This window comes from Pan troglodytes, chromosome 12 (assembly GCF_028858775.2).
Source record: "Pan troglodytes isolate AG18354 chromosome 12, NHGRI_mPanTro3-v2.0_pri, whole genome shotgun sequence".
Lineage (NCBI taxonomy): Eukaryota > Metazoa > Chordata > Mammalia > Primates > Hominidae > Pan > Pan troglodytes.
The window spans coordinates 71773449-71795169 of record NC_072410.2 but is presented as its reverse complement, the minus strand read 5'-3'; the positions used below and the strand labels follow the sequence as shown (position 1 = coordinate 71795169).

The 21721-nt window shown below is 35.6% G+C and overlaps 1 protein-coding gene across 30 annotated transcripts in view; it reads right to left on the bottom strand.

Annotated features, from left to right (window-relative positions):
* The window catches only part of NRXN1 (neurexin 1), a 1116221-nt gene that overhangs the window by 942481 nt on the left and 152019 nt on the right, over window positions 1-21721 (bottom strand). Inside the window, exon 5 of one of the 30 annotated variants that reach the window (XM_063789118.1) lies at window positions 1-21721. This exon is cut by the window's left edge and continues 8546 nt beyond it; it is cut by the window's right edge and continues 41791 nt beyond it. The exons of the other annotated variants lie outside the window; for them this stretch is intronic. The gene's annotated coding sequence lies outside the window, so the exon portion shown is untranslated. 30 annotated transcript variants of the gene reach the window in all.

Genomic DNA, 21721 nt, shown 5'->3' with positions numbered 1-21721 from the left:
TAGGCTTGTAAACGTAATATTTGCATTTACATATTTCTATATAAAATTGCACAATCTTATCTAGAACAGAACCCACCTGGCAGTCTTAACACAATAATTATTTGCCTGGGGGCCCAGAAAGTGGCCATCAGTAGAGATTCAATTTTTCTGAGATGAAACTATTGAGTGACATGCATTCCCTCCTTGATAGGAAGCCCAACTGAGAGATAAAGTTTTGATGGATTCATTAACAGCCCGGCCTGTAAATCTCATCTCCACTGAGATTTTAAAGCAAATGGCATTATTCTTTCATTATGCTGAGGCCCTTACTACCCTGTTCCGAGTTGGTATTTCAACCTAACGGCCTAAGAATATTTATAAAGTGAAGAAAAGTAAGGGTACATTTTTTTTTCCTTTCTTTTTTCCCTCAAGGCTTGTCTCACAAGTGCAATTACCTGGCTCTGGGTCCAGGAAAGCCAGGTCTCAGCATACAGAATACATTCACACTGTGTCTTCCAGCAACCCACCAGACCTCTGCATTTCCCAAACCACAGTACTTCTAAAACCATCACACCTTGGCAGTGCTAGGGGGCAGTGCACAGAAGCCAGATTTGGCAAGAGAGGAAAGGGAAAATATTTAAGTGTCAATGTAAAGCCACAGTACACTGCATGATTTTATTCAGCTCATAAAAGGGTTATTTCTAGGAGAAGTAAGGAATTCTGCAAACATATAAGACAAAATCAGAATGAAATGATTATTCAAAGAAACAGAAGGGGTGCAAAAAAAAGAGATGTCTCCTAAGTCTTTTTTGAGGGGAAAAGGGAGAAATCTAATAAATCTAACAGAAATGTTTACAGGTTGGTTACAAGTTTTTTTTTTTTTTGACAGATGAACACATTGGAAAGGTGGTCTGGGACAGATGTCAACAAAAGGGTTTGCCAGTATAATGACTGCAAGGTGCAACTACAGAGTACACACAGTTCTCCATCTCAAGTAAATCAATTCAGCCTTGAGAAACTACTTTGACAATTATAAATATAAATATATACACACACGCACATATTATATACACACACACATTATATACACACACACAATTATGTTTGTGTGTGTGTGTGTGTGTGTGTGTACAAAATACCCAGAATGTCACTTCCCTCCCCAAATTGATATCTGTATACATTTCTATGTTGTATTGGATACATATTTATAAATTCAAAATTTGGAGATAAATATTTATGGATAAATACCTATCTCTTTGTAAACTACAGGCACCAATATAGCAGTTTTTACTCTTTTAAAATCTAGTTTAGCATGGAAAATTATCCTCATTCTTGTTCTTTCTGAAACCCTCTTTCTTTATATCATAGTATTTTGATGAAAAAGATACAAGAAGATCATAACTCTCAATCAATCAACAATTATTTGGTGGTGACCAGTAATCTGATCAGCCTTGTGCCAGTTGCTTTGGTGATAAAAGGACTCAAAACCACTGTCCTGACATAAACAAGATAACAACATCAGAAAAAAAAAATTGTGAGGTATGTCACTTATCTTTCCGGGTCTCTACTTGCTTGATTTTTAAGAATCATATACAAATAACAGCAGCCTCGTATTTTTATTCTGTTTATAGAAATCAGAGATTATATATGATTTTAGAGAAGGGAGAAATTAGAAAAAACTCTGTGGTTTGAGGTGCGACCGGCAGAGGTCCTGACATGTGGAAGGGTTGGGGTGAAAAGATGAAAGGTGAAAGGTCATTTCTGACCAGGAAAACAACACATTGCAGAGGCACAGATCTGGAATTTGTATAGGGCATGTGGGCACTTGGGAAGAGGACATTAACCAGCTCTTATGGAAAGGAGTAGTTTGCAGTGGCAAGGCTGAGTCAGGCAGAGGTAGTCCTAGAAAGCCACACAGGAGTTTAGTTTGGATGCATGGGCAAGTCATGCATCCATTCATTCTACACTCACTGCTCATTTCCTGAGTTCTTCCTCTGTGCCAGGCCATACTGAAAAGCGATGACCCAGAGTGAGAGAGGATAGGCATGGTCCCAGACCACATGAAGTAGAATCTAAGACTAAAGTGCCAGATATAAAATTGTATCTAAGTGAAGAGTCTTCACATCCAACATGACATACTTATAAAGATTTTAAAAAGGTCTTTGATGTTTCATAGTATCTAACGTTGTTGCCTAGTTCTCTCAAAGCATAATTAAAAATGTGATTCTCTTGACATGTTATAAGCAATAAAATTTGGGGAGAGGAGGGGATTTCTAGATGTCAAAGTAAGTATAAATGGGCATAGACATGATTAGGTTAGGCTGAAAGGTTGGTTGGTCATTGTTTACAGTTGGTGGTAGAACATGCCAAGTTAGATGAGTCCCAAAGAGATTTTATAGCTGTGAGATATCATCTTGTGTGTTCCTGGCTTTCAGATTGGTACTTGTCACCATGGAATTCTAGAGCAGCAAGGAAGTGCAGATCTTATTATTTTGAGACAGAGTCTCTCTGTCTCTCACCCTGGAGTGCAGTGAGATGACCATAGCTCACTGTAGCCTCCATCTTCTGGGCTCAAGCCATCCTCCCACCTCGGCCTTCCAAAGTATTGGGATTACAGGCACGAGCCACCACACCCAGCTGCCGTACTTTATTTAGTTTCAAACTCTATTTTCTGAATGATGAAGGTGGAATTCAAATTGGTCAAGGATTTTACTAAAGCCACACAGCTGGTTAGTTGGCAAATCCTGAGCTAAAAATAATGTATACTGATTCGTATAACCACCCCCACCTTTACCACGTTTGAGATCAGATTTTAAGAGGATGCTGCAATCTCTATTCTCTTCATAACCAGAGGAGCATTTAGTCCATGGTCCTGGTTCCCACAGTCAAACTCTTTTGGATCTATAATTTATTTGTGAATGAAAACAAGCCATTACAAAGTGGCAATAAAGCAAATGTAGGGTGTGGCTATAGCAATAATTAATCATAATCTCAGGTCCCAGGTGGTTCATCTTGAGGTGATATTTTTTTCCTACTGTTTGTGACATGAAGAAGATATAAATAGATTTTAAGTTTAAATGGAAAGCAAATCCATTTCTCTAGCAGTTATAAGTGTATTAATAGATTGTTTAGTCACTCGAACATGTTTATAATCTGTTATTTTCTTAAGAAATAATCTCAGGGCTGGGTGCAGTGGCTCACACCTGTAATCCCAGCAATTTGGGAGGCTGAGGTGGGCAGATTACCTGAGCTCACGAGTTCAAGACCAGCCTGGCCAACATGGTGAAACCCTGTCTCCACTAAAAATAAAAAAATCAGCCAGGCATGGTAGCAGGCGCCTGTATTCCCAGCTACATGGGAGGCTGAGGCAGGAGAATTGTTTGAACCAGGGAGGCAGAGGTTTCAGTGAGCAGAGATTGTGCCACTGCACTCTAGCCTAGAGGACAAGAGCGAGATTCCATCTCAAAAAAAAAAAAAAAAAAAAAAATTCATGCTAGTATAGTAGGAATCAGTTGCAGAGTCAGGGAAGCTAAGCTTTGCAAGAAACCTTGGACCATTTTTATTCAGTGGTATCATAAATTTATTTGGGGGTACGATACTTTAGAATACACATATACACACACACAACACATTTGCTTATTATGTCAGGGGGTTCCTACATCTTTTGAAGTCCCTCTTCAGACCCACCCTTAGCTAAGAAAACTGATTTGGTGCAGTCATTTAACTTGGTACATGGATACATTTCTTTCAGCATTAAGTGGTCTAAGGTCAACTCATGTGTAGGAAGGTCCTGAGTCAGGAAAGGAGGAATACTAGACACATCATGTTCATTTCAGGTCCAATCCCATTGCAATGCTGGGATAACTTACAGTCTTTGGCCCTCAGGTTCTTCCTCTGTAAAAAAGATAAATGATCACAGTAGTACATGACTGCTGTTTATTGAGTACCTACTGTGTTAATGCTAGGCACTTTACATATTTGCTTTCAATTACTGCTAATATCAATATTTTGTAGTAGACATGAATCACCTTTTCACAGATGAGAAAACCAAGGATTAGAAATGGAAATGTGCCTCATATCACAAGGTAAAAAGATCCAGGATTTGTACCATTTGTCTCCAAAATGCATGTCCTTCTCTATGATATGGAAATTCCTACTTGTAAGGAATAAGGCAGCCTCATTTACCTGCCTACGTTAAAAGAGCCTTCAAAATAATATTATAAAAACCAGAGTTTCATATCAATGTGATATAGTTGAGCATTTTTATAATTCTAGAGAACAGAATGAGGCAGGAATGAGAGGGAATATGAATAAAAGGATAACAGGATAACATTCTTTATGATGGGGTACCTGATTTTTGGTGTCATTGACTGTCATATTTGGTAAGGTAGTTTATAAAGGGGTTTAGAAAGTTACACTAACAGCTTAGAAGTCCAATAATATTTTCCTTCTAAAGTATTCAAAGAAAGAACAATGAGATAACTTTAAGGAGAGTAAACTGGCTTTTCAGATGAACTTTCTGAAATGCTTATCAAAAAGAGCTCTAGTTTTCTTATGTCTAAGATAAATTATTACACCACCGCAGCAATTTCAGGTCTGGACTGCTTCCTGAGTGTAGCCCCAAATAAAGGTCCTCAAGACACTTCCAAATATGCAAATCAGCTGAGTGGGTTTGTGTGTGTGTTAAACTGTATTGAGTTTCAGAGTCAACCTGCTTCAGAGTCAGCTAGGGAAACAAACCACAGTTTGATTTTAGCAGAGTGAAGGACAAGCACAGTCCATCCCCTTTCACACCCCATAGCTTCACCAGGTATCAGCACACAGCCCTTTAAAGATTAAGCTCTAAATGGCCACACTTTTTGAGACTTTAATAAAAAAGCTTTTTACAGTATTTCTCCTAAAAATGTCTGAAAACAATGTGTTTTCTTGAAGCCAAAGCACAGAACTACAGCTTCCCCTCCTCTCCCTATTATTGTGATTTCCAAATGAATGGCATTGAGTTGATTGTTTATCATGCTGGATAATGGCCTAATTTATTACAGAAACCCTAGTCAGACATTAAAACACTGTAAAAGCCCACTGATCTACCAAATCCTTTTGAGACATAGGGCCTATGCGCATTAAAAACCTGCTAGACCATGGTGAGCCTATGAGATAGGAAACTTTTTTGTCTCATTAGCACCAGGATTTAAAAATGCAGCACCTCCTCAGGTTGAAATGCCAAGCTTGAGACTGCTGTGTGCAGCTGGGTGTAGAGGACACCTGGATAAGTCTTAATGGTGTGTAAACAGCAGGATTAGTGTTTCTGAGTCTCCGCTGTGCAGAGATTTCCCGTTGGCTTACTCAATTTACACACAAAAGGTCTTAGGTTCCTTTGGGAAAAAAGTCCAGCTAGACAAAGAAAGGACAGAGGACCTTTTCCTTTCACAGGGTATTTGGATTCATGCATGCATTCATCCATTTAAGAAATCTTTCCCAAAACATCAACTAAGACCCAGGTACTGTGCTAGGTATACAGCGGTAAGCAAAATCAGACATGTATCTGATCATCATAAAAGCTAAAAAAGCTGTGGGTCAAACACACACATGAACTTCAGCCTCATTTCAAGCTCCCTGAATTTAAAGGAATGTCTTATTTATCTTTTCATTTTCCAAGAGACTAGCAGAGTGACTTATAAATAATAGGTGACTAATACACATAAAGGTAATGGAAGTTTTTAAATAAAGTGTGTATGATTAGTTTTAAAGTAGTAATAATAACAACCATTGTCATTTATTGAAACCATACTATGCAGCAAGCACTGATTACTCGAAATAATCTTGAAATAAATTGATAGGAGACATTTAAAAATCTATGTAGAACCCACAACCCGCCATAATACTGCCATATCACAAAAAATATTCATTTCTCCTGCGAAGCTGAAGGCATTAAGATGCTGTGTGTACTGATTTTTAAGAAGGTGTCCCAAAATCTCTGGGCCTTTTCCAAATGCCTACCTATGTGAACAGAGGAGAAATTTGCAGTATCTGTGAGACTTCCTTTGAAATTTGGTTTTTGATGAGTGCACTGTGTCCAAAGCAGTGGTTTTCAGGTATCAAGAAGCACCCGGAAGAACTGTTATAACACAAATTGCTGTGCTACATCTCCAGAGATTCAGCAAGTCCAGGGTGGGGCCTTTCTAACAAGTTCTCAGGGAAGGTCGATGCTGACAGTGTAGGGATCACATTTTGATAACCTGCCTTTATAGGATTTCAGTTTCAAAGTCTGAGTCCTACTATGAGAAGGCTCTCTTTAAGAATGTATAAGAGGAAAAGAGTGTATGTGTGTGTATGGGGTGAGGGGGAGAAAAATGAATGGATGAAAGCCTCAGAAAACTCTCTGTAGTTCACCTCCAACCCAGAAGGAGCAATTGTAGTTCTAGGGTCTACAGACAGGTGAAACGACAGAAGACAGCTAGGAACAGTGCAAGGAATATTCAGGTATTATCTTTCAGCTTGATTACTAGAGGATAAAGGGAAAGGAAGCTCTTAGACTAGAAATCTCTTGCTATCCTATAATTTATATTTCATTACAAAACTAAAGAATAAAAGTAGTCTTATCCAGAGAGGGGAAGTCAGTCCAAATTCTGGAGATTCCTAAAATTATTGTGTGTCTCTGTGTGTTAAATCATCCCAGTTTTATAAAAAAGGAATTGAGGCTCAAAGAGGTCATTTTGGAGGACCTCCAGGATCAAAAAGGAAGAACACCAAAAGCTGAGTCTGGTCCAGGTCTCTCTGGTTCCAGAGTGTATTTACCCATTGGAATTATTCTGTCTCTGCCTTCTCTAAGCGGCTCCAAATATATAAATGTGTGTGTGTGGGGCGGGGGGGTAGCACCTGGCACACAGTAATTCCCAGTAAGCATTTGAAAGTTTTTTTTTTTTTCTTTTTCTTTGGTGGTGGGGGTAGTAGCACCTGGCACATAGTAATTACCAGTAAACATTTGATAGTTTCTTTTTGGTGGTGGGGGGATGTACATACATCTACTATTAACTGCTTACTGGGAATGGGAATTACTATGTGCCAGGTGCTAGTCATATTTATATTAGCTCATTTAATCTTAAAAACAATCTGAGAAGGGGATCTTAGAGAATCCCAATTGTATAGATAAGGAAATAGAGGATTAAATAAATTCTCAGACCTTGGAGAACTTGCAAAAGAAAACAAACAACAAGAACAAAAAAAGAACTCCAAACCAATTTTACCTCAGAGCTAGAATTTTTCATGTTTTTTTCTTTCCTAATACCAGCTACCTCCCACCATTTGGCCAAATTGGTCTGTCTCTGGCTATTTAATTATGTTTCTACGGAATTAGATTATCAGTATCAAATTTAATATGTAAATGAAATATCCAAGAATATAAAGATTTCTACTGTTGAATATCAGTTATTAGAGAAAGATGTGAAGAGTTCCACCACATTGAAACTGTGGCTAATGGCCACATTAGGGATGATTTATATCTATATTAGAGTTTCAGTTAACGTGAAATAAAATGTATCCTTAGTTTTTTTCCATTCTCAAAATGAAATAAACCTGAATAAATTATTATGAATTGTGTACTATCTTACGACAGCTTTTTGCAGTTAAATTGATTAATTGTTATTATCCAATGCTGAAATCATTTTCTTGTGATAACTGGGCAAGTGAGTTAAAATTTTCTAAGAAGACCAAAGGCAATCCACTCTGACACAAGGTGAATAGTTTTAAGCTAAAGGTGACTTCCTTGCAGTATCCATGGCTGTCATGAAAGTAGATGTTAAAATATTAGATCTATTTACCCTCTTCTTACTTCATAAAACAGAATGAGTTATATAGTTATAATTTACACGCCTCTTTAAGGGCAAGTACAATGCCAGTGCTGGTCTGTACTGACATAGAGATAACACTGGTTAACAACGGAATGATTATATTATAAAAAGAAAGGACAAAAAAATTGGGTTAGTATTAGAGTTTATGGAACTCAGAGAATGAGGCCAATTCATGCTACTCTGGAGAATTCCAACCAGCTACAAGCACACTTTCCTTAAGGAAAAACAAAAACTGGGTTATAATTCATTAAACTTGGCTCCTTGAGGTCTGATGAGATGAGCACAGGGAACCTGCTCTCTTAGCACAATCACTACTAACTGACAATGTAGTCGAGAACAGGGTCTGTTTCCATAATACTCTCTTAAGCTGTTTGCTCCCAATACTCTTTTAATAATAATGAAATAAACTACCTTCTCAATTTTTCATTTCAGTGCTAAAAGTTACTTATATAGTTTTCTAAGGAAGTTCACCATGAGCATTGAGTTTCACAGGAATGTTTAACTTTCTTAGGACATCTCATGAGCTTTTTACTTTTGTTTTTTCACTTGATGCATAAAACCCCTAACAGATACAGAATATATTCTTCTTTAAACATTTCTAAGGGCCCTCTTCCCATCTCCTATGTAGTGACAGGGCAAAAACACTGAGTCCTAGATGCTCATGGCCCCTGATTAAGACCTGTGGTTGGGAATTCATGGGACCCTATTTAAACCACCTGCTTTGATGGCTCATTGAAATCAGAAGGAGATTTTTACTCTCTCACTGACACTGTATAAATGTTAGTTCACTACAGGGAAATGGTTGAGAGGGGACAGACGGAGAACTGTGAAGAAATTAAAGGACCTTTAATGGATTAAAAACAAAAAGCCATTCTGCTCTCCAGGGTGCACATTTATTTAGTTAGATTTGCTTAAAAATATTCTCAAGGCTCCAAGTTCAATCGACCAGAATGACTTTATAACCTTTTTTTTTTCTGCTCCATTGGAGAGATATGCCTTTACATGATTATTTTAATGACAGTTATCTATCAGGTAATTGCAATGTAAAGCTAATATGTAAGTATGGCAGAACCTGTGAATTTTACAAGTCTAATGTCTCCAGGGTATTTTAAAAAGCACTTTGGCTACATTTTCAAATCTAACTAACCATTCCAACAGACATGGGAGTTACTACTCTTGGGCAACATTCAAAAGAATGGGTAAAGTTAAAAAGAGTAATTTTCTGAAGTATTTTTTACAGCAATTAATTTCACAGGGGATACATTTATATCCTAAATCTCCAGGAAAAAATTTTTTTCACTGTAGAACAGGATGCACTTTTTGAAGAGAAATTCTTTTACTAGAGTTTATACTTTATAATGATCTGAACTGTAGAAGAAATATAATTAAGTGGATTCATTACTATTTCTTTTAATAAGGTAACTTAATTGCATTTTCCACAAACCACAGAAAATTTACAGTTATTGATCAGGCCTAAAAAGAAATACAGTTAATCAACCTATGTGTCCATCACTGGATGAATGGATAAACAAAATATTATATATATATATGTATATATATATATGCATACACACACAAAGGAATACTATGCAGCCATAAAAAGAATGAAATCATATATTTTGCAGGAACATGGTTGGAACTGGAAGTCTTTATGTGAAACAATTCAGAAACAGAAAGTCAAATACTTCATGTTCTCACCTATAAGTGAAAGGTAAATAATGTGTATACATGGACATAAAATGTGAAATAATAGACACTGGTGACTGGGAAAGGTGGGATGGAGGGAGGGCGGGAGGGGGTGAAGAATGAGAACTTACTTAAATGGGTACAGTGTACATTATTCAGGTGATGGTTATACTAAAAGCTCAGACTCCACCACTATGCAATATATCCCTGTACCAAAACTGCACTTGTGTTCCTTAAATTGATACAAATAAAAAAAATTAACTTCAAAAGAATTACAGAAACAGAGTTACAGAAACAAGTTCTATACATAAGCATATTATCATAATTTATTGTTAAAGAATTAAAATTATTGTAGACAATTGATATTTGTGGTCTTTTAAACTTGATATTACAAATTGAGATCAAAATTTCAGAGAGACTCATTGACAGCATTTTATTTCCATGTTGGCAATAGTTCTCTTCTCCTAATGGTCATTTGAGGAAACGTTGGTTTACCTCTTTCCCCATCTCTCTGTATACACTTAAATTCAAAGTATAAATTGTAGGATTGCCTTAAAATTCAATGTATAGTCAGAAAAGAAACAGAATTAAGAAATATAAAAGCTTATCATCTTGAAAAATTAGTTCCTAAATGCCAACTTGGAGATTTTAAACTAATTTTAAGGCAAAACAATGTAATACAAATAAATAACAAAAGCTGATATTCTTCAGTATAGAAATGCCTTCATGTTAATAGTCCAATCCTCTTTAGGCCTTCAGACACAATGCCATTGTGTTTTCTCCCTTTTTTAAATTCATGTGATAACACTGTTTTCTTGCTGACATGTGATCTCTTTTTATAAGGAAATAATTCTTTAAGTTCAATAATGAAGCAATTAATAACAGTCTGAAATAATTTAGATGGCATTGGTCCTTTCTTCCGGAAAAACAAACCAATTCATTGGAATTATCTTATTCAAAGTTAAAAGGCTGAAATTACTATTTATGTAATAAAATAATGAGAAATTAACAAGCAATATCTTCACAATGACAGAATTATTATTACTATTGCTGCTACTACTGTAATTCTCAAAATTTTTCCTTAGAAACAATTTGGAAGAAAATGACACAGTTAAGGTATCCTGACTTAAAAGTAAGTCAAAAAAATAAAAAAAAAGATGACTATTAAAGTTTTAATCACTCTGAGGAGAGAGAATGGAAAAAACCACATAGAAGAATCAAGCTGAAGATATAAGTTAAATCAAATTTTAAAGAACATTGATATGAAGCTGTGACCAGTTTTAGAGGTTTAATTAGTAAGGTAATTACATATAGAGCTACTGATGACACACAGCCTAGAGGTTCTATATTAATGAAAATTAACTTTAATTATTTAATTTGTCTAATTAAAAGGTAGTTATGTCACTAGATTTTGAAATTACGTTAAGCCAAGTACAACACATTACTTCCTTGTGTCCACCAAAACCCAACACATTCTTAGCCCTGTTATTAACTCAACATAAGTGAGTTGATTTGAAATTTCTAGTTAATTGACAATTTAAGGCATTAAAGTTGAAAGACTCAACTAATTAAATACATCATTCATTTATTGAATAAACAGTTGCTGAGCATCTGCTCAGGGCTAAATACCATGACAAGTCTGGGGAATGCAAAAGTTAATAAGACACTTAAATGCTTTTTGGCTTTTAAAATAACTTATTAGAAACTGTCATTTCTACATTATAGGTACTCAATAATAATATTGTAATTGGATTCTCCAGAATTATCATAATTTTGCCAATAGGTAAATAACATTTTCTACTCAGAGAAATCTGTGTTGGCATATCAAATATGTGAAATTTGGAGACAAATAATATAAAAATACATTACTCTCCAAATTCCTAAATTATCAAATTTCCTAGTATAATTATTATTCATTTATTATAAAACCAAATAACCATAGGTTTAATCTTTTAAACTTCACTTACCCAAGCTTAAATTTCTACCATAGTTCCCACATTGAGTAAAATTTAGCCAATCACTGAGTGTTCTTTTAAGAGGTGGGTGCTCGTTATGTTGTCCAGGCTGGTCTCTAACTCCTAAGCTCAAGGGATCCCCCCGCCTCAGCCTTCTGAGTAGCTGGACTAAAGGCATGCACCAACACACATGGCAGTCAGGTCTTATTTTGTACCCAGACATTCTCAATGGCTTCCGATGTAGTCCTAATTACAGCTCTGCATTTGCAACTTACTATTCTTTTGCATAAATCTTCCAGTTTAAGTTTTTCTTGACTCTGTCTCCGGAAATTACTTTCCTATCACGACACTTTTGAGCTTGTAACCCATGTGTTGCCCTATTATCTTCTTCCTTTGCCACCAATGATCTAAATGTTGCCTGGATTCTTGGAAACATTTTCCCCTTTCCTGGACTTCCAAAAAGAAGCTCCTCACCACCCTTTCATTTTTCACTCATCAAATCCCTTTTGCAGGATGTCGTTTGCAAAAGACCATATGCAATCTCTATTTAGCATATACAATTTATCATCAATATCCCAAGCTCTCTGTGGTTAGGACCTATGTCTTGGACTTCTGCACAACATCCTCAGAAGTTACTACTCTGCTATAAATAAAATCTCAATATATTTCATTGAATAAGTTAACGATAGTTTTTGAGGTGCTGTGGGATTTTAAAGTACATTCTGAACATATGTGCATTGTAAAAGTGTTAATCATATTTTATTGAAAAATTAAAATTATTTGAAAGTTTCATTTATCAGTAGCATATAGGATAAATCTATGTTAATCAGAAAAGTCTATTAATCAGATCTAGCATTTTGAATTGTTCCGAAACAATAAAAAATAGAGATCTACGGAATTTATCTGAAGTTTTTGCTCAGTTTATTTTCAGTTTATCTTTACTGCAATCCTAAGCAAGAATGCTCTCCTATTCTCTATTATCTTTATAATTTATCAATTTATTATTTAAAATGTCCTATTCCTGTATGGCATTTTACAAAGCAAAATGTTTTTTCTAAAAAGCCCTATATTCTCCACTAATTAGCTGACAATTATATGATTTATCATTTTTAATATGGCTTTCTTTCAATTTATTCAGATAAGCAGGATCTAACATGGGCTTATAAGGCGAACAAATGTAGAAAGTTCTAAAATATTATGATCTCCCTTCAAGCAGGACTTTATAAATGTGTACAATAAATTATGCTAAGTAAATGAGATAATTATTCATTCAATTTAAGAGAAATATATAGGCACAGGCCACATTGTTAGATCTAGATATGTTTAAGGACATCTCTGCTGCTATATTGTTTCTAATTTCAAATGTATTTAAATTGACCCTTTTTTGGTGGAGAGTGTTGGGAGAAAGGAGAAACTCAAAACATGCCGAGGGGTCACTAAAAGCATATTAAGGAGCTTCAAAATTTTCAGGATTAATGGTATAGAAGGATTTCTAAGTTTAGAAAAATTCACTTAGTTTAAGCAGAGATGTCACATTCAATTTCTTCATTCATCCATTGGTCTAAATATATTAAACACTCACTACATTCCACATATTAAAATTTAGAGTATTTTAAAGCCCTTGGTATATAATGTTCTTGTTCAGTGAAGAACTCCATTTTCATTTCTAACAGATCTAGGGTATGCTTATGTATTTTAATGTAATAAAACTACTTCATTTTCCCTGTAGAGAATTTGAAATATTTAGAGAAAGTGTAAGAAAAAAAATTCTCATAACAAACCCTATTACTCAGAGACAACTACCTTTAACTCTTTCACATATTTCGCCCTCCATTCTTTTCCCCCTTTTTGTGTGTGTATGCATGTGACATAAATTAGTTACTCTTTTATATATTTTTCATATTTCTTCTTTATATATAATGTGAGTCATTTCACAGCCACTATCTTCAAGGAACTTACGATTTTGTGGGAGAGAGAGATGTGAGACCAAAAGATGAACTAAAATGTAATGTGTAATAATGGTGATTGTACACAGTATAACCCATGCCTACACAAGGGCCCATCCATCAGTCTGGTGGAGTGCAGATATACGTTGTTGAGCTGAGGGTTGAGGAGTGTGGAGTACTTGCAGGAGCTAGGTGATGGTGATGTTGAATGGGGAGCGAGTAGTGATATTGGGTATTTAGGGTCTAAGGCATACCTTGGAGGTGGTAGAAAACTCGCAGTAGAATAGCAGAGTAATGTTTGGGCATAGGAGACATAGTAGAGGTTGGTGGGGCTACCATTTTATGCTAAATAGTCAGGTCTTTCCTTTAGGCCAGGGCTCAAGAAAATAAGAATAAAATAAAAATAAAATAAAATAAAATAATCACTCTCACTGGTGTTACACCTGAAAATCTCAGGCCTGATGCGGTGGCTCACTCTTGTAATCCCAGCACTTTGGGAGGCAAAGGTGCGAGGACCACTTGTGGCCAGAAGTTTAAGAGCACTCTGGGCAACAAAACAAGATCTTGTCTCTACAAAAGAATAAAAAATAAAATAAAAATTAATTAGCTGGGTGTGGTGGTGCATTCCTGTAGTCCTAGCTACATGTAGTGAAGAATTTACACGGTCAACAATCAAAACTTGAGATTGAAGCAGGAGGATCATTTGAGTTCAGGAGTAGAGGCTGCAGTGAGCTATGATTGTACCCCTATACTCCAACCTAGGTGGCAAAGCAAGACCCTGTCTCTAAAAAAGAAAATATAATTTCCCACTCCCCCATATGATGTCTAAAAGTTAGATCACAGACACTGGAACCAAATTACTGACTTAGAATTCTAGTTCCACCATTCAGTAGCTATTGGGTCATGAGCACATTAACCTATCTGTGCCTCAGTTTCTTTATAATGAAGTAACCATAATATCTAGCCCTTGAGGCTGTTATAAGGATCAAATGAGATAACATTTATAAAGCAGTAAGAATGGTGACTGGCATATAATAACACTATATAAACGGTTGTTAAATAAAAGCAATACCCCTGTAATATCAAAACAAACAAATCTTGATAGCCAAAATTCCTGCTACAGAATAGAATTCATGTGCTTTGGGGTAATTGCTAATGCACTGTATAGTTACTTCTAAAGAATTTCATGATTATAACATTCTATAATGAATCAATATAATAATAGCATTTCTATGGATTAATTTAAAAGATTAAGCATCCAAGCTGATTATAATTGAGCTCATTTCCAGTCTGGTTAATTCTGGCAGTTTTGGAGCAGCAGAGTACTTAGGTTCTGAGTTATTTTTCATTTTGGGCGGGGTGGTTTATGCTCTGAATTAACCATGAGCTCCACTTTAGAGAACTTGAAAAAATTGACTTTTTAGAATATTTTTGGCATAATATACAAATTGCTTGATAAACAGAAAAAGATTGAGTAATTTTTCAAAACACCCAGACTGCACCTGTTAGATCATTATTATTTCAGAAATTCCATATTGTACATTGAAAATAACCTCACAAGTATATTTTCTGTATTTATGGCCAAGAGCTGGTCATTGGAGATTTATGATGCTCTGCAAAAAACAATGCTGACCTGGCAAGTGCCTCCAGGGAAGGAGTTGCTCAGAAACCAGTGAATGAAATAAATTGCTATTAATTATGTTACTAAGTCTTAACTCCAGCCCACCCCATTGGTTTGTGACCTAAATGTTTTTAAATACCTTAATTCAATTTATAATAATGCTGCCCAAGGGCAACCAATTTGCCTCATATGGTTTTCTAGGACACAACGTAGTATTTTGGCACACTGCACATGCTTAAAAATTATTTGTTAAATTAGTTAAAAATAAATCAAACCAAAGTCATCAACAAAGTCTGTTTCCTATTGAGCCATGAAGTGTTTTGCAAAGAATGACTCTCTTGTCTTAGTTCAGATGCCATCTTGATTTAGGATTTTCACTTATCCAACTTTTCTTACAAGGAATAGTTAATTCCAGTTATTATTTCCCTAGCACCGTTATCTCAGATAGTGTACACTGAATATCAACACATACATATATCATACTATCAATTCTTTGTCAGGTACTTGAAACACTTTAGATTTAATCCTGACAACCACACTGTTTTAAAATGGGCATTTTTCCATCTCTGTTTTTTATAGATGAAAAACCTGAGGCACCAATAGGGGTATTGGTCACACAAGGAGAAAGGGGAGACTTCAGGATTCTTTTCTTCTAAATTAACTTTGAAATCGTTTTACTGTTAGCATCACGTTTTGAGAATAATTTTTGATAAATGTGGTATGCTTTTATCCTAAAAAGTGTATTTTCATCTCCAAATGAAATAGTAGTAATAAAAGTAATAAAACATTTTATTTCATTTTTTTCTAGCAAGAGATGGTCTTACTTTTACTTCCAACAGAAGAATTCTTAGTCAAAGAAAAATAATCTTTAACACAATTAACAGAAAAAAGTTGAATCTCATTTCATTTCCTGTGGGGCCCTCCCAGGCCTACCATTAATATTCATTGCTACCATTTTGCTTTTCTTTGGTCCATTAAGTAGGCTGACAGTCCTTCATATTTTTATATACTATGTTGAGAAATGGGAATTCCTGTCAAATGTATCTTACGAATAAGCATTACTATAATAAAATTATTAAATGGGTAGATTTAGATGCTAAAACTGGTAGAACCACAATTACAAAGTATGTAAAAAAGCCCCATCAGTTGTCCATACACAAAAGTGGTGTTATATGTTAGTGAATATAAAATATTTTATACTAGAGCATTCTGCTCCCAGGAGTTGTTTTTGTTTTGTTCTACTTTGTTTTAAAGAGAAAATTCTCTAGTAGTATCAGACTCTCCCCCAGGACAAACTTTCAGTTTGTTTCTTTTGTTGTTTTGAGAGAACATATTTACAACTTAATTTTCTTAAGAGGGGTACATTTTTTTGACATCACTATATTACAATTTGAATCAAAACTAAGATGTTGACCGTATAACTTCTTCATTGCATGTAAGTATATCAAAACACCATGTTGTATATCTTAAATATAAATAAAAACAAATAAAACCTAGTATACCAAATATGGAGATACTAAGATTCTACTAATGTACACTCTCCAACCATGAGACAATCCATCTAAAGATGAAAGATGAGTAACATATATTAGTTACTCAATATATTTTAGCAATTATTATTATTATTACTATTCTTATTACTATATATTCAAATATTTATCCTAAAATCCAGCCGTTTTTCTCCAATGCTTTTCTTTTTATGGTTTTCAAGCTTGCTCTTGGGAAACAAGATAAGATTTCTACCTCATGCCTAACCAATTACATTAGGCCTTAAAAGCTAAGCTCCTCAATTGAGATTTTATTTCTTTTCCCAATTACATTCTCCCCATGGGATTTTCTTAGAGGTAAGCAGAGACCAACAGAACCAACAGCTTGATATCCAGGCATAAAAGCCCCAGGAATTATGATTTTGTGTTGGCAGATGGTCAAACTAAGCTAATGGGTGGCAGAAGCAAATAACACCCCAGTTAATTTTCTAGCTCAATCAATTCTGATCTCATCTCAGGCTTATAGCACATTGCACTGTCAGCCCAAATTTAAAAAGACAGTACATTCCCTCACCCTACAGAATGCAGCAATAGATACTACAACCAGAGGACTCAAGTTCTAAGCAGACAGCCTTGAAAGCGGAAGAGACCCTGTAATTCCATGTTGTTTATTAGACTGACTGACATAAGCCTCACTCCTGACAGGGATTCTGTCATGCTGGGTGCAGGAGTGGAATATACCTAGCAAGGCTAACTACTCTTTTTCCAGCCCCTCCTGGATTGTAACTATTAAGACAGGCAGGCATGATCCCAAGTAAAGATCTCAAAATTCAAACTGTTGAAACACAGAAGTACATCTTCCTCTTGATGAATGTAAAACCCATCCTAGAGGAGAAACTAAGATTTTTTGTTTTCTACCTAACTGAAAATATGGCAAGGGATTCTTTTTTGTTTGGTTTCTTAGAACATCTCCAAAACTCTGTGACACCATTATCATAATGAAAAATTCCACTCAGGAAGTCACAAAAAATACTGTGGTCTGATGCTGGGGACTATTGAAATATTTAAAAACACAATTATTTACAACTAAAATGTAATTAAGTCCAACAAATTCTTTTTTAATATTTACTATATATTTCCCACTGTACTACACACTAGGAAAACAAAGGTGAGTCAAGCCCAGGGCCTGATGTAAAATAAGGACATTCACCTATTTGGTTCTCTTTGGATTACATGTATATTATAATGCATAATACAATATCAGTATTTGCTCATGAGTTCTCCATTCTTTCAACATCTTCTTTTCACATCTCATTATAGTAAGAATCTGTAATTCTAATGAGATCAAATATGCCAGTTTATCACAGTAACTAATATACATTCCAAAATTGCCAACAATCTCCACATTTGCCTACCGTTCGGCTCTTTATTTTTAAGCAGTAACATGGTAGAAGAGACACATTACTTCTTTATGTTCTTGTAAGAAGATAATTATTCCCATCTACCCCAAAATATTGGTATTATGAATGACTTAGGGGGTACATATGGGAGACAAATTTAAAACAAAAAATAATGTGATTCTTTTATTGGCCAAAGGAACTCTGTTTGCTTCTGTTAAAATCTTATAATATTTTTAACAGAGTTAAGTTACTTCTTATTTTCTTCCTCCACATATCCACATTGGTAATTGTTACACTTAATTTTTATTGAACTATTTAAACTTCATTTTAATGTTTTACTGTCTCTTTCTTCCTGTTAAAACTTTAGTAACTCATCTAAAGGATGGTGTCCTAGTTCAATGTTAATGATGTGCTTGATGTAATCTCCCACTCAATACACACACATCCCCAACACACACATAGACACACACATATACACACACACACACATATATATATACACACATACACACATACATATCTACACAGTTTGCAGTTTATTTTTTCTATTGATTATTCTTAAAAAGTTAAACAAAGATAGTGAACATCACAAACTACTTTTCCGTTCTAGTCTCAGTGCTTCACAGGCTAGTTAATTCTAAGGTAGAAAAGATGGTAAGGAGATTAGTTGCAGGGACTAGAAAATTCTACTTTAGCAGCTGAGACTTTTTCTCTGCCTGCTCAAACACTGAACTTTTTCCACTCCCAGATCAAGTCCAATCACATCTTTTCTGAATCACTGCACTAAAGTGATTCCTTCTTTCTTTGAGTTCTTTATGCTTTAGTCATTTACAATTGAACACGAAGTTATATACTTTAATTGGTCTTTTGTTGTTTTCCAAATTCATATTTTGCCTCCTGCTGAATCTGAAGGTTTCCTGAAAACAAGCAATATAATCACTTGACTATACTACATTAATAGTATTTGAATGGTAATATGCATGTGAAGAGTTAGTTAATACATACTGGTGAACTGCTTCACAATAATATTCTACTCAGAAAACCATGAGTGTAACTTGTTGCAGGGTTAGCAAGGAGCCAGAGGAGCTTAGCAAAGCCATGCTCTGTGGGAAGAGTACAAAAAAACAAAAACGTTAGAGAATTCTTTTCCTTGGCATCAACTCTTCTGAGATGGAGCCATATAGGCATTCCATAAATGTTAACTGATTGTGATCAACATATTTTACTTCCAAGATTTCACATCCAACCAGCTGCCACTCATCCACCTCTAATGTTAGATTCCAAAGGGACTGCAAGTTCTGTTTTCGGGGTTTGCCTGCTTGCTCCTCTGGATTCTGCTTTTTAAGGTAGGAGGCAAGTGGCTGTGAGAAGGAACACATACTGCTTTTAAAGAAATCTGGGCAAAACAGTTCAATAAGTGCCTGAAAACGAGGAGAATTATAAAGTTACTGAAAATAAGAATTTAAAAGAGGAAAAACTAATGCATACTAAATTCTACATTACCAGAGCCCACTTTTACTTGCTTCACAGTTTTCTTCAGTTCCAGGACCCTGCAGGAACCCTCCTGAGGCTGAGTGCCATTTTAAATTTTCCCTGTGAGTAGAAGGCCCTGTGAAGTAGCTTTAGAAGTTTTGGAAGGTTTACTGGCTTTGGTATTTTGTCAGGCAGTTCTTTTGATCAATTGCTGAGCCTGACACCAGAAGGCCCTCCTCCTCCACCTACACCCTACAGCTCTACAACATCTGAAGTCGCCTCCAGTTTCTATTTTGTTTTTGTTTTTTCCTCAAAAGAAACCAGAAACCCATGTGGGCATCCTGTACTGGCTTTTTATAAACTCTGTAATTCTAGAACCCTGGACATCAGAAAGACTACCACCTCTTTAAAAGTGACTGAGCTATAAGGATTCAATTAAGGATGATGAAGAAGAAATTGCTCATTCCTTTGTATGTTTCCCTTATGCTAACCACAGAATACAATAAATAGCATGGCTGACGAGATTGTTCCACAGAACCTTTCATCAGATGTATTTGGGGAAAAAGCTTATAATTTAAAAATAAAACTCTTCAGAATCACCTCTGCCTGGTAGAGTTTTTCCTTCCCCAGGGATTCTCTACCAGGTAGGTTTTTGCTTCCCCAAAGATTCTCATGTACAAACAAGCACTTTAACAGTACTATTAATACAACATTTTAACAAAAGGTGGGAGTAGTGAAGATTTGTTTTTTGTTTTTTAGAGCACCATGATGGGTAATTTTTGTTTTATGTGCCAACTTGGCTATGATGACCAGTTGTTTGGTCAAACACTGGTCTAGATGTTGTAAAGGTACCCTGTAGATGTAACTGGCATTCAAATCAGTTGACTTTAAGTAGAGCAGATGACCCTACATAGTGTGGCTGTATCTTATCCAATCAGTTGAAAACCTTGAGATCAAAGACAGGTTTCTCAGAAAGGAGGGATTCTGCTTCTAGACTGCAATACAGAAATTCTGCCCGAGTTTCCAGCTTTCTGAGTAAAGACTGCAACTAACCCTTACCTGAATCTCCAGCCTGCCATTTGCCCAACACATTTCTGACTTGCCAGGCCCTACAGGAGCCACTTTCTTAAAAATCAAGCAATCTATATATACTCATATAGATTGCTTATTTGCAGTTATTTCCAATTATTTTTTCTCTCTTAAATTAGTGCATATTGCTAGAAATTAGTCAAGAGAGTATAATTTCAGGAGTTATGAATAAATAAAATTTTCTCCCAAATAAATGTTTTAATTTTTCTTCCATCATGCTTTAAATGTATGTGTTAAAAAGTCAAATCCCTTCATTTAATAATCTGTGAGCAGATATGATGATGTAATAGGTAGCACATTAAGATCTAAAGGAAAAGAATAGGGGAGGATAGGAGTCGGGGTGGTGGGGGCAGCAGGTGGTACTTATTTGCCAAGTTCCTCTTTCTCAGTTTCGCCTGTGGTCTAGTCTGTGAACAGATGAATAAATAATTAGAATTATCTCTTTCCACCTCTGTTTTTCTTGCTATTCTGAAGTGCCTGAATATGCCTATAGGTAACTGCGGATCCAAGTACTGGCTATAGGAAAAGAATCTTGTCATGTTGTGTTATGGTCGTAATGCTACAGAAAGTAGCATTAAAAGGAGGTGCTGAGGCATGCCCACGGTTGAGACGTATTTGCGGCAGGCTCCGAGTCCTGCCACCCAGTACTCCACACAAACTGAGCTATGGAAGAAATAAGTATACATTTTTCAACACTGAATTAAAGATGCCTCTTTTCCCAATACTCTATACTAGCAGTAGAAATGAATTCCAGGGATGTGCAGGACAATGACACAGACAAATGGTTCTCTGCTGCATTTCTGCAGTCAGATATGGGAACTGCAGAAACATTTGCTTTGGAGATACATCATATGCAATAAGCAAAGAAGCTGGGTTTTTTCCCTGTGAAGTTATCCACAAGAGAAAAAAAGATCAGAATTAGAATGCTTTGTAAAAGTATTTAAAACTTTATATGTTGGCACCCAAGAAATGTAGCTGCACTCACCCAGTATCAGGTTATCTCTTTTGATTTCTTTTCTAACCAACTGAAATAAGGAGTATATGTATTCTGAAAGGCCAAGACAATATTTCATTTCTTGCTTGTCAAGTTAATTAAACCTCAGAAAATAAAGGTATTTTGTAGAATAGTCATATGTGATCACATATTACATGTCAATCTTCACAATTTATAAGCATTAGAATATAAGCTCTATTAACCACTGTGTCTCCCACAGATAGAACAATGCCTATGATACTCA